We start from the raw sequence: 12,629 nt of genomic DNA, 5'->3' as shown, positions 1-12,629 counted from the left end.
CCCTCTTCGCTTTAGCCTATTATTATCTAACCAGAAGTAGTTAATAAATTATTGTAATCCTGAATAAGAAAAAAGGAAATTCTGTTTCTTTTGTCAGGAGGTAGTGATCCATTTCCCTCGTTTCTGGTGGGTAGTCCCCTCTGGGTGACCCAGGGCAATACAATAGGCTAGGACTCAGGATAGTTCAGACACCACCTATTTCAATATGATCCTGTAAAGTAAGATAACAACAGAGATGCAACAGCATCGAAATGTTTGAAAGCAGTGTCAAAGGGAAACACCCTGTACCAGTTACAGAAGGCAATCTCGCTTTGAAAGGCCCTTGGCCCTTATTGAACAAGATGAATGGTATGTGGACAGTGAAGAGCAGAACCAGAGTGGTATAGGATGACATAGGCCACAGGTAGATTGTTTTATGTCTTAGGTATATATGGCTTAGAGGGCTGGGAGAATGAGGTGAAGGGTTAAAGAAGTATAAATGAGTAGTTGATATAGGGGATGGGGAGTACAGCATAGGGAATAGAGTTAGCATTAATGTATTGGCTAGGGGGAGAGCCAGAGGAGAGAAGGAGCAATTAGGGGGATTGTTTCATAAACCATATAAATGTCTAAACAATGTATTGTGCACTTGAAACTAATAATAAAATGAAATCTTAAAAATATATAAATAAATAAATAAAACACAAAAAAATGGTTGCATAAAGTGATACTTATACGTTATGGCAGCTTTGAATTTTCATAGGATTTGGGTCTTACATCTGTGTTTTTAAGCTAATAATTTATAGAAAAATAAACCAAACTATAGAAGAATCTCTCATCATAAAGTATTAAGATTGGAGTTGGTTCGTTAGTAGAAAAAAATTGGCTAAAGTGGAGAACTGAACATTTTATTTTAATATAAAACTATATTTGCATTTAGTTATCAGTCTTTTGACATAAATCCCAGGACTCTTTGAGTATGGCTCTACCAATAGATGGTCCAGATAATCATTCTTGAATAAACCACATATATAGTAACAGTAATAGTATTAATAGTGATAATTGAGCACTTACTATATGTCAAGCACTTTTAATCTTCTCAGATATCTTTTTGAGGTAGCAGTTATTTTCATCTTTATTTTACATATACGGTTAAGAAACTTGCCTAAGATTACAGTCGGTAAATGGTAGAGAAAAGGTTAAAACATAGGTTGTCTGGCTCTCAAGTTTACACTCTTAACCAGCACAACATCATCTCTAATTTCCACATCTGTGTGTCCTTAGAGAAGGGCTTTTAAGAAACTAAAGACATTTGTGAAGCAATCTAAGTAAAGAATCTTTCCAGGTTTTTACATTTTTTTCAAAACTTTTAAGTTGTCTCTTCCATAGATACTTTAACACCAATTTTTATTAGACATTCGTTCATATTAAATCTTTCCAAAGTATTTTCATGAAAACAACAGGTTTCTTTTCCAACTTATATTTCATAAACTTATGAAATATCTTGTCAAATTATGGAATTAAAACTGTACACATAGAAATATAATATTTGTGATCAAATTAGGGATGTATAATTGGAATAAATTGGTTTGGAAGCAAACACAACTATTCTAAGAGCAGACAACTTAACTGGTGGGACCAGAAGTAAACACAGGTAGTTTTTCCCAAGAGTGTTAATGTGCTGTGGCATCAGTTAGTATGTTTTACAGTTGAAATAGAGATCATCAGTTGATCCACAACTCCTTCAGGAGGAGGTCAGTTTAAGAGAGTTTCTGCCATCTTTTAATTTCATCTGTGTTTTATCACAATCGCAAGTAGTGTACTAAATCATATATTAGTCTTTGGGTTAAGATCGAGTGTAGTACAAGTAATATAGTGATATTACGTATCAAAACGCTACTGCAGATGATTCCAGAGGAATATGCAGTATTTTCCATTTTTATTAAAAGTCTAACGTGTCAGATATTTGACTTCATATATATGTACATATGTGTGAAGAATTTTATATGTGAATATATCAATAGCTTTACATATATACACATATAAATATATATAGCCCCTTTGTTTAGTTTTCAGAGCTATTCAAACTGGCTTGCTGTACTAGTTTCCTATTGTTACTGTAAAAAAAATTACCACAAATTTACTGACTTAAAACAACATAAAAAGTCTAAAATTATGGTTTTGTAGGGTTCTGTTCTTTCTGGAGACTTCAGTGGAGAATTTGTTTCCTTGCATTTTCCAACTTTTGGAGGTCACCTATATTGTTTGGCTAGTGATCCCTTTCACCTCTTTCTCAAATCACTCCAATGTCTTGCTTCTCTCAAACCTCTTGCTTCCATTGTCTCATTTCTTCTTCTGTTGCCAAATCTCCCTCTGCCTTCCTCTTATAAGAATGCTTGTGATTCCATTGAAGGCCCACTCAAATAATGCAGGCTAATCTCCCCATCTCAAGATACTTAATCATATCTGCAAAACTGTTTTACCAAGTTTGATAATATAATCACAGGTTCCTGGGGTTATGATGTGAATATCTTTGGGGGTCATTATTCAGCCTACCACACTTACCTTAGAGACTAGAGAACTGATGGTGAAAAATAAACTGAAAAACTAATTAGGTCAGTGTTTTAAAGAAGGATGTCTAGAATGCCTAAACTCTGAGAAATATAGCAGTAATTTAACTTTTAAAATCCATTTAAGAACTTTGGTAATGGAGATTTTCAGATTAACTTTGGGAACTTATGCCATACATAAGTTCCCAAAGTTAATCATTTCTTTTAAAAATGAAATCTATTGATAACTTAAGGAAAAATCCTCCCTCCTTCCCATCTGCCTCCCCTCTTTCCATCCTTTGCTCTTATCTTCTTCCCAGTCTCTTCCCTTACTTTGCTCAGTTATACTCTATAAATTATTTAAAGATTCTATATAAATTCTTTAGCTTTTATAGTCATCTCTTATTTAATTTTGAACTCAATAATAAATAAAACCCCTGCTTGAATGTGAATTTTTCTGTTATCAATCCTCAACGGAAGGGCAGTACTCATTTCAAAAAAGATGTAAGACTTACATATAAAATATATAACCAAAACAAATATAAACAGAATCATTTATTTTCTTACATCCAGAGAAGAAATCGCCAGATTGCCCTTTCCTAACTTGGGCCATAAAACTAGATTAATTGGTTTTACCTCATGCTGTTTATTTCCTCCGGGAAGAACATTCTGAAGCACTTTGGCTACTCTGAAGTCCCACAGGGCTCTCAGGACTAATGTCTTTGGGGTGACATCAATTTTTCTGCCTTGGAGGTTTATGAGCTATCTCTCAATTTTTTTTTTTCTATCAAGGAACTAGCACTAGGGGTTTTTCTTGATCTAAGAGATTTTGCTTGTGGCTTATCACCTCCTTTCTTTCCCCTTAAAAATGTTAGGACTATATACTTTTACAATATTTTTACTCTTTTTCATTCATTTAGTTGCTCTATTCTCTTCCAATGTCAATGTCTTTAATCTTCCATTCTCCCTGTTTCTACAGACTGCCTCCTCAGTTAACCAGCTGTTCATGACTTTGTAGTAGATTTATTCACTACCTACAAAAAACATTAACTTTTCAGTGCAGAAGTTTTCTAAATTGTAAACAGTAAGTGAATGATGAAACAGAATAATTTTTTCTTTCAACATTTTGATGTATTCTTCATATACTGTGCATTGTATAATAAATTCTAGAAAATACTATATATAATATAGAATCATAATAAATATTAACTTATTTATATTATAACATTAAATATAGTATATAATTCTAGAAAATACTATATATTACATTAAAATAAAATAATTTTTTGCTAAATTGTGACAGAAATATTGGCTCTTTCATAAAATAGTTTTTGATAATTTCTGCACAAAAATACTGTATGTATGGGTATAGAAGTCTCTGTCTATTCCTGTATCATTTAGTTTCTATCTCCACTTCTCTCCCTTTCTGTATACATTTCTGAAAGGAGTTATAAAATAAAACCAAGTATGTCAAACATTTACTTAGCAAAATTAAGGAAAAAGCTTAAATTTAGTTATAATAATACAAAGAAACCCACTAGATAAATTGTAAAAGATCAGCTAAGATATTCCAAGTTTAAAAAATTAAAACCCAACTATAACAATAAAACAACTTATGCATATTAAGTCTAAAATCTAATTCAAGAAATACTTCCAAAGAGAAAATTAGTAATCAGTGGAGAACCTTCCTGACTTTGGGATTCCTGAATGGATTACATGTAGGCTTCTCCTACATGTTAAGTCAGAGAGTCCTAAGAGAGAAAGTCAAAGCCCAGTCTGCTAGCCTCCCTGGGGATAAAGAGCACTCAGCATGAAGGCAGTCCCAGTTGCACCAATTCTCAGTGGCAGGTCTCCAGTGCTCCTACCCTCCATATATGCTATATAGATCCCTTTTTCTATGTAAAAACTACATATATATCTCTTATTGTACACCAACCACACACTCTATATTACCCTTGTAGTATAAAGCAGGTTGCTAAGACCACTGAGAAAAAGGAGAAGAGATAATATCTTCTAAAATACCAGAAATGTCCCAAATATCATTTTGTCTATAAATAAATATATTGCTCTCCATCATAAGTAATCCTCTTTGGTCCCTTTGGATCAACTGCATAAATACTTTTCTGAGGTAATCTTGGTCCTACCAATATTCTTGTAATATACAAGAAAGGAATACCTTTCTCTTATTAAGAAGATAAATGTGAAGTAAAAATCAGATCTTTTTTTTTTCTAATAGCCTTGATTAAAAGCAGAACATAGCATACACAATGCTAATGTGTTCACCATACCATTTTTTTTTCCTGGACACACAGAAAGACAACATTCCCAAACTCCCTTTCAGATAGATTGGGACCATTTCACCGACTTCTAATCAATGGGATATAGACAGAAGTGGCACACCATTTCCAGATCTGGCTGTAAAAAGTCTGTGTGCAAGCAACTCTCTGGCTCTTTCTTTCCCTGTAGCAGAGGTTATGCAAGTCACATATTTACATGGCAACATCACAATATGGTGGAAACCTGGATCCCTGAGTCACTATATGGAAGAGAACCCCTGCCAATCCACATCAGACTTCGAGGGAGAAAACCTGTACTAAAGTTCAATGTCTTTAATAATAACTTAAAATCAAGGTTACTACAGTATTTGTATGCACTTATCACCTTATATCTTCTGTAATGCCACCTATTTTTCCTTCAAATATCATTAATTTATATATGAATTTGTAAGTAATTATCCTATTTATTTCTTATTTTTATTTTACAATCTTCTGAAAAATTCTATTTTTTTCTATATTTAAATAGCTTATAGAAAAGTTATCTTTGGTAGGTTCTCCTTTATTAGGTAATTTGATTGTTTTTATCATAACATCCCACTAGAAAAAAATACCATAAAATCTTTATAGTCACAAAGCTTACTTTACAGTTATAATATTTGAAATTCCATAGAGCTATAAAGTTTTGCTATTAGTATAGTAAAGTAGCTCTACCAGAGCCAACCTTGCCATAGGAAACCATTGAAAACTCTGGAAAAAATACCAAAAATAACACAAAACAGTGACTAAGAGGCATAGGAGAATAAACAAAAACAGGTAGATCCTAGAGGAAATTTGAAATTTGGAAGAAGGACCAGGGCACAATGCTAGTTTTCCATCTTTTAGCCCAAGGACAGAGAGGAGGAGTGGGTCAATTTCTCTCCATAAACTTTGCCCACTTCTATGGCTGATCTCTGAATCACACATGTGCTGGGGTAGGCTCAAATTAACACAGCTAAATCTAAAAGAACCAAAGTCTGAGATGTTGCGACCTCAGGAGATTCAGACCATATAATTTGAAACCCATCAAATGATGTCCCTGATTTAAAAACAAATATACAAACAAAATATAAAAATTGACTCTTCAGAAGGCTATAACAGAATCTACAGTCTCTAAGACATAACATTTACAATATTCAGGGTAAAATCTAAAATTACTCAATGAAACAGGAAAATGTGGCCCAATTTTTAGGAGAAAAGACAATCAACAGAGATCAATGCTAACTTTACCCAGTTGTTTAAATTATTAGACAAGTATATTAAAGGAGCTATATTAGTTATGATCAGGGAAGTAAATAAAAATACCACCAATGAAGGAGAAGAGTTTGAAGGTGTGGGAGAAAAATATTAGTAAGGAGTAATTAATTTACTTCTGTTCTTTAAAAGAGTTTAAAGTCTTAGTGGAAAATATTTTGTGAAGCTAAATCCACTTACCTTTATTATGAAAAATATAACAGGAAAATGTTTTTGTTACAAATGATTTACATATTCTAACTGAACTGAGTATTGAAAAATAATCCTTTTATGACAATATTAAAATTCTTTGATAGACATAATTATTTGTCATATCACTTCTATTTTAATGACAGATTATTTCAATGGACTTAAACATTACAATTAGAGTAACTCCACACCAGTGTAAAAATCTATTGTCCTCAAACTATTCCTCACTCTTACTACCTTTCTCCTTTTAATCCTATCCTCTTGCAACTTTCTCTCAAAACCGATTTCTCTTTAAGGCCAATCTTCTTAATTTCTCTTCCTTTAAGAAGTCATTTCATTTGTAGGGAAAAAATGAAGTTAATTATAAAGTAGTAAATGAGTGGCAGGGGGAAAGACAAGGGAGATAGGTAGTAAGGATGCATAAATATCATAGGAATCTTAGAGGAAAGGAAAACAGTTTCAAACCACACTCTCAATGGATTAAATCTCTTTCTTAAATTATTACTCATTTTCTGGAAATACCCCATGAAACTATGAAATGTGTTAAATACTGTCATAATATTGCATTTTATGCATTCTGAAAATTCACATTGCTTTAAAGGATGAGAAATAATTACAGTGATGCTTTGAAGATATTGTATTACAGTAGCTCTTCATTACATACTTATTATGGAATTGGCATTTTAATTCTACCTGATGTCAGGCATTTTTTTTCTATTAATGTGATGATCTCAATAACACTCTGCTTTGTTCTTTTCTTTTGTTTGCAATCCCATTTCAAAACACATTGTGTGAATATTTTCCTTCCTTTGTTCACGAATATTGAATAGTCCTCCAGCACTTAAAAATAATAGATAAAAGATATACTGATGTAGTGAAGGTAATGTTACTGAATTTTAAAAGATGACATTCATTAATAACATGATCCCTGTTTTTCTCTGCCCACTTTCTCCCTCAGCTGATATTTTTGAAAGTCCACAGGAAATCTTCCTATGGCTTCTTAGATTTTTTTCCTCACAGTTCTCAGAACAAAGACTAATTGTGCCCAAGGCTAAAGGAACAATGACATTTCAGCTTATTTTTCTGCTGTGTGCATTCACTGCCTTCCTGATTCCCTTCCAGAGCTTCTTACTGTATAAAATGCTTGTTGCAAGCTGACATATTGAAATCACAGACAGAAAATATATTTGGAACTTTATTTACCTTGTCATAACATGGGTTAGACACAGTCTTTCTACAACTTTCTGATGAAACACATTATGTCAGTTTTGCTTTTTAAAGCCTGGAGAGATAAAATCCCCGTGGAAAGTAGCTGTGTCACGGGTCTCCAAGACTGCACCCATAATTGGAGATTCACTAGGATTCATGGAATTCAGCATATAGTTGTATGCATGGCTTATATTTATTACAATGATGTAGTATGGATAGACAGCAAGATCAAGAGGAGAAAAGACACAAGCAGAATCTGGAGAAATGTGTGTGGGCTTCCTTTTGCTCTCTTCCTCCCATGACTGATCGCTCAGAGTTCACTTGTCCCCTAGCAGCAAAAATGCACCAACACATGCTGATATTTCTGCCCATGGAAACCCATTAGGGACTCAGCAGCTAGGGTTTTTATTGGGGACTGATCATGTAGGTACTCTCTGCCAGTCATATGTCAAAATTCCACTCTCCCAGAAGGAAAGCAGGGGTTCAGAATGAACCAATTGTTTATGAAAAAAGTTTAGACACAGTGAGCTACCCTTAACAGTTCTGGGAATGGCTTGAAGCCTCTCAAAATCCAAGTTTCCTGATGCCAGCTAAGGTCCAAACCTACAAGCATTATCAAAATGGCTGTTTCAGGTATAGTATTTTAACTTTTTTTCTGCACCATGGCTAGCCAAGCTAGCTTTTCAAATAGAAATTCTTAAAAACCAGCAATTCGCCTAAAAATAAATGTCCTTTATAGTATAGCCTACATACCTCAGCGAAGTTATTATAATAGCAATTTATTTTCTGGTTACAAATATTTTCCAATGTAATTCATCAGCTTTTCTTTATGAAGGGAATGTAAACTGAAAAGCCACAATAAAAAAAATTGATTTCACATTCTTCTATCAATGGTCTCATTAACCATCTGGTCAAGGTATTCAATTACTCGGATGTTGGAATTAATCTGAGTTAGAATGTAATCCCTGTCTGATCCTACTGAAAACTAAAAGCCTGTTATGACACTTTGGTTACTATACATCTCTTGGCATGCCTGGAGGGTCACTGTTCAATAGGTGAGTTGAAGCTACTTTGCTGATCATCTCTATGTTTAATAAAGAAGCCACTGACATACCTATCAGTTTAACCTAATTTTTTAAATAGTTATTTTCCCTTTAACCTAAAGAATTCATCTACTTATCTTTGAGCAGAACTGTTCTTCCATTCTATTAATCTACGAATCCTGCTATTCACTACTTATATACTGAAAACAAAGATATCATTGTATGGGACTTATTCTTTAGTGGGTAGATAATAAGTGACCCTTTTGGGGCAAGTTATACCTACTCTTATCTCAAAACCATCCTATTTCATTTTGTGGGGCTTTAGTAGAGATTGAATATAGAGTGGCATTTATGAGCACTGACTCTGCTGCCAGGGGACTGGGATATGAGGGTTCCCTCTGCCGTTTACTGTGTGACCCTAGTGAAGTCCTTTAACCTATTCTCAGTCTCCAAATGTGTAAAATATGAGAGAAACAATAGCTCCTCTTTATGAGCACTGAAAATATTAGATAAGAACATTAAACTTAGTAAATTAAGATACTGTTTTGATGATGATAAAGATTCCATGACTATAGGTAAATCAGAATTGGTTCTAAATGTAAACACTGAATTCTACAGCTGGTATTACCAATGTTAAGTTTAAAAAATCCAAAAAACTATAGTCCATGCTTACAATCTAGTAAACTTGAGAGGCTTTCTCAAAAATATACTTCCTAGTCAAAGCCCATTTTAAGGAGTTACTTTAGATTAAAGCAATTCGAATACATGTATTCACACACTGAACATCAGAAACAAAACACATTACAGAAAAATGTACTTTAGGCGTTATATATCTATGAATTTGAAATAATACAAACAACTCAGGAAAATATTCACTTATCTCTCTATTGTCCTAAAGGGGGAATGAGACTGACATTTTTATGCAGTTCTTAGACAACTGAAATGCTTGAAAATCATATAATTTTTCTTGTGGTTATGGTTTTGGAAAAGTATGCTAATTATATAGACTTTAAAGACTGAAAAAATTGAATTTATGTAATTTACAGTTAGAGTTGAGATGATTCATTTCACATCAATTTGTGTTTTTATACTGTTAAATATTAAATAGTTTTAATTATTTCTTTTGAAGCCATAGTTTGTAATGTTTATGGTTTTTAAAATATGGCTTCAAAGATTTAGTGTACCCTGCTGAAGTTAAGTATAGACATCTGATTTGCTTTAGCCAAAGGAATGTGAGTAGAAGTGACTCAATTCTGGGCTACAGCTTCAAGATTCAGTACATGATTTGCCTTGTATTCTTTTTCATGTGCCAGGGTGACAGTACAGCAACTCTTTGGAAGCTGGCTGCTCTATCAGCCCAAGTCGGAGAAGAGAGCTATGGTGTAGGGACGCAGCTTCCCCATGACAAACATGTTATGTGAGCAAGAAATAAGCCCTTGTTGTTATATGTCACTACAATACTGGGCTTCTTTGTTACTGTGCAAGACTTTGACTATCCTGACTGATACAGACTGTACATTATGTTGGAATGATTTAAAATTTGTTTTTGCTAGTTTCTACTTTTTGCATCTATGAATGTTAAAAGGCCACATTTCCAGGTCATTATAGTAACTCTTTGTTATTTTTTCATTTTCCTATTTTGTTAGCAAACCAATGGACAGTAAGAAAAGACAGGAAGTGCTATGCAGGCAGATGGGGTGTGGCATTTTGGGGACTCTCAATGTTTATTTTATCTTCAATAAAATAGCCTCTTTTCTTCTCCCATAGTTATGTTTATCAGGCATGTGGTACATACTGGATGAGGAATGGAAAATGTGAGGAGTGTGTTTAAGAGAAAACCACAGGTCCAAAAATGATGTCGCTTATGTCAAAGCCGGTGATACCAAACCTAGATTTAATACCTGATCTGATTGATGACTGTTACAACCTCTCCAGAAACATAATCTTAATCAACCAGCCTGGAATTTTCTGGCCAAACACCAGTAAAATAATGTCATATGGGCTCTCTGCATCCCCCATAGAAATAAGAAGCAATCTGCATGATAAAATCCCTTCCCCTCCTCTTTCTCCAAAGAAAAGATGCCACAAAAGAATCCTTTCTTTTGTCAATAGCTTTCTTGCCCCTCCTTATTCCTATGAAAACCTTCCATTTTGTGCCCTTCTAGTTACTAGGTAGGATGCTGCTTGATTCACAAAATTGCTTAATAAAGCCAATTGGATCTTCAGATTTACTTGATTGAATTTTTTAATGAGTGAAAGATGCAGGGCAAGGGAAACCACAAAAGCAATAATAATTTTCATTAGTTGTATGCCTAGCCTATTCAGGGTACAACTATAACTGCTTGACAGTAATGAACTCATTTAATTCTTAAAATTACCTAATGTGGTAAGAACTATTATATTTACATTTCACAGATTAGTCACTGAGATGCTAAGTGACTTGCCCAAGCTTTCAGAGTTTGGAAATAGCAGAGCTGGTATGCAAGCAGCTGTCAAGGAATGTATTTCAAGAGTCACTACCTGTGTATGTCAAAATTTGAATGTAAAAACATCAAGAAAAGTCATTTCTTTTGATCTTAGAGCAACCAACAAACAAAACAAAGCAAAACAAAAATAAAAGCATATAGTATCTGTGAAAATGCAGTCAATCTTTATTCAGCATGGAAAGATAAAGACAAAGTCTCAATTCCTTTAAACATGTTTGGTGCATACCTTCTTTTTAGGAGTCAGGCCTGTATATGAGTTCGACCATGTCCTTGACCTTTTCTACTCTCTCTGCTTCCTGAATTCACTCACAATAAATTTGTTCACTCTCTGATGGGCTGGGCAGCTTGCCAGCCTCACATTCAAGTTCAGCCAAAGGAGAAACTCACTGTGTAAAGAGACAAGGCTCACTGTTACTCTTTAGGTCCCTACTTTTATTCAGCACTATTCATTTAGCAGCCAAATTGGTAACATTCCCCTCCACACCCTGGGTCAGGAGTGAAACATTGGCAGATTTGAAGGACTCCAGTTGGATGATTTAAGAGTATATTCAACTCAGGTTGGAAATTTGTGTGCTTTCACCATGAGGAGAGAAATGAAGAATTTGATCAGAATCTCTTGGGGGATATTTTTCAAATTTTAAATATTCCTGCCCTTGGGGCACCAAATATAACTATATATTATTGTAGATTGAAAATATTCCTACAGATTCTGGGCAATGAAAACGCCTGTAATAGAGGAAATATTCAAATTTGGCGTTAGGGAACTGTGTCTTATTTTATAAACTTCTAGAGGAAATAATTCTGTGCCCACATCTTGGAAAATCACTCACACATTGTTATACATAAAAGGTAATTGAGAATCTCTATGATGTTTTTATATAATATCCTTACATCCTTCAGATAATGTGTCTCTTTCAGATCATTGTGTAATGTGGTGGCCCGGCAGAAGGGTATCCTGTAAGAGAGCAAATCTTTTCCCTTTCTCCTCATTATCTTGAGAGCCTTCTTTAGAAAGGGAAACCACTTTGGGATCCCTTTGAAATCACTTTTATACTCCCTTTAGCCTGCATCAGAATCACCTAGAGGGCTTGTTAAAACTGGAACAGCTGGGCCCTATCCCTAGTGTTTTTGATTTAATAGATCTGGTTTTGGGCCCTAAATTTACATTTCTAAAAAGTTCTCAGGTGATGCTGATGCTAATGGTCCAAGGATCACACTTAAAGAACTATAGCCCTTGAGCCTATCCTAGCTCCAGGCAGGAGTTACTGCAGCAGTTTCAGAATCATCACCCAGACTTACCTTGTCATATTTTACTTCAGGTTGGTCTCGGTGTTGTGAAATCCCTCAACTTCCATTTTCTGAGTTCATTATTTTGATAATTATGCTCTTGTGCTGGAGTTTTCTGGGTACTATGCATATCCTCCTACCCATTTATTCTGCCTTGGAAATAAGAGAGAAAAAATGATTTTTCTACTATTAAATATTCTGCTATTAGAAAGAAATGAAGGGATTGCGTACCGGCCAAAAGCTAGAGTTTCTCACATATCCGCTCTCACCAGATGAGTTTATTCCTTAAGTACAGTCCAAGATTCTGTGCACTCATTTCAC

Source organism: Rousettus aegyptiacus, unplaced genomic scaffold (assembly GCF_014176215.1).
Source record: "Rousettus aegyptiacus isolate mRouAeg1 unplaced genomic scaffold, mRouAeg1.p scaffold_m13_p_9, whole genome shotgun sequence".
Lineage (NCBI taxonomy): Eukaryota > Metazoa > Chordata > Mammalia > Chiroptera > Pteropodidae > Rousettus > Rousettus aegyptiacus.
Note: the sequence above shows the minus strand (reverse complement) of the source record.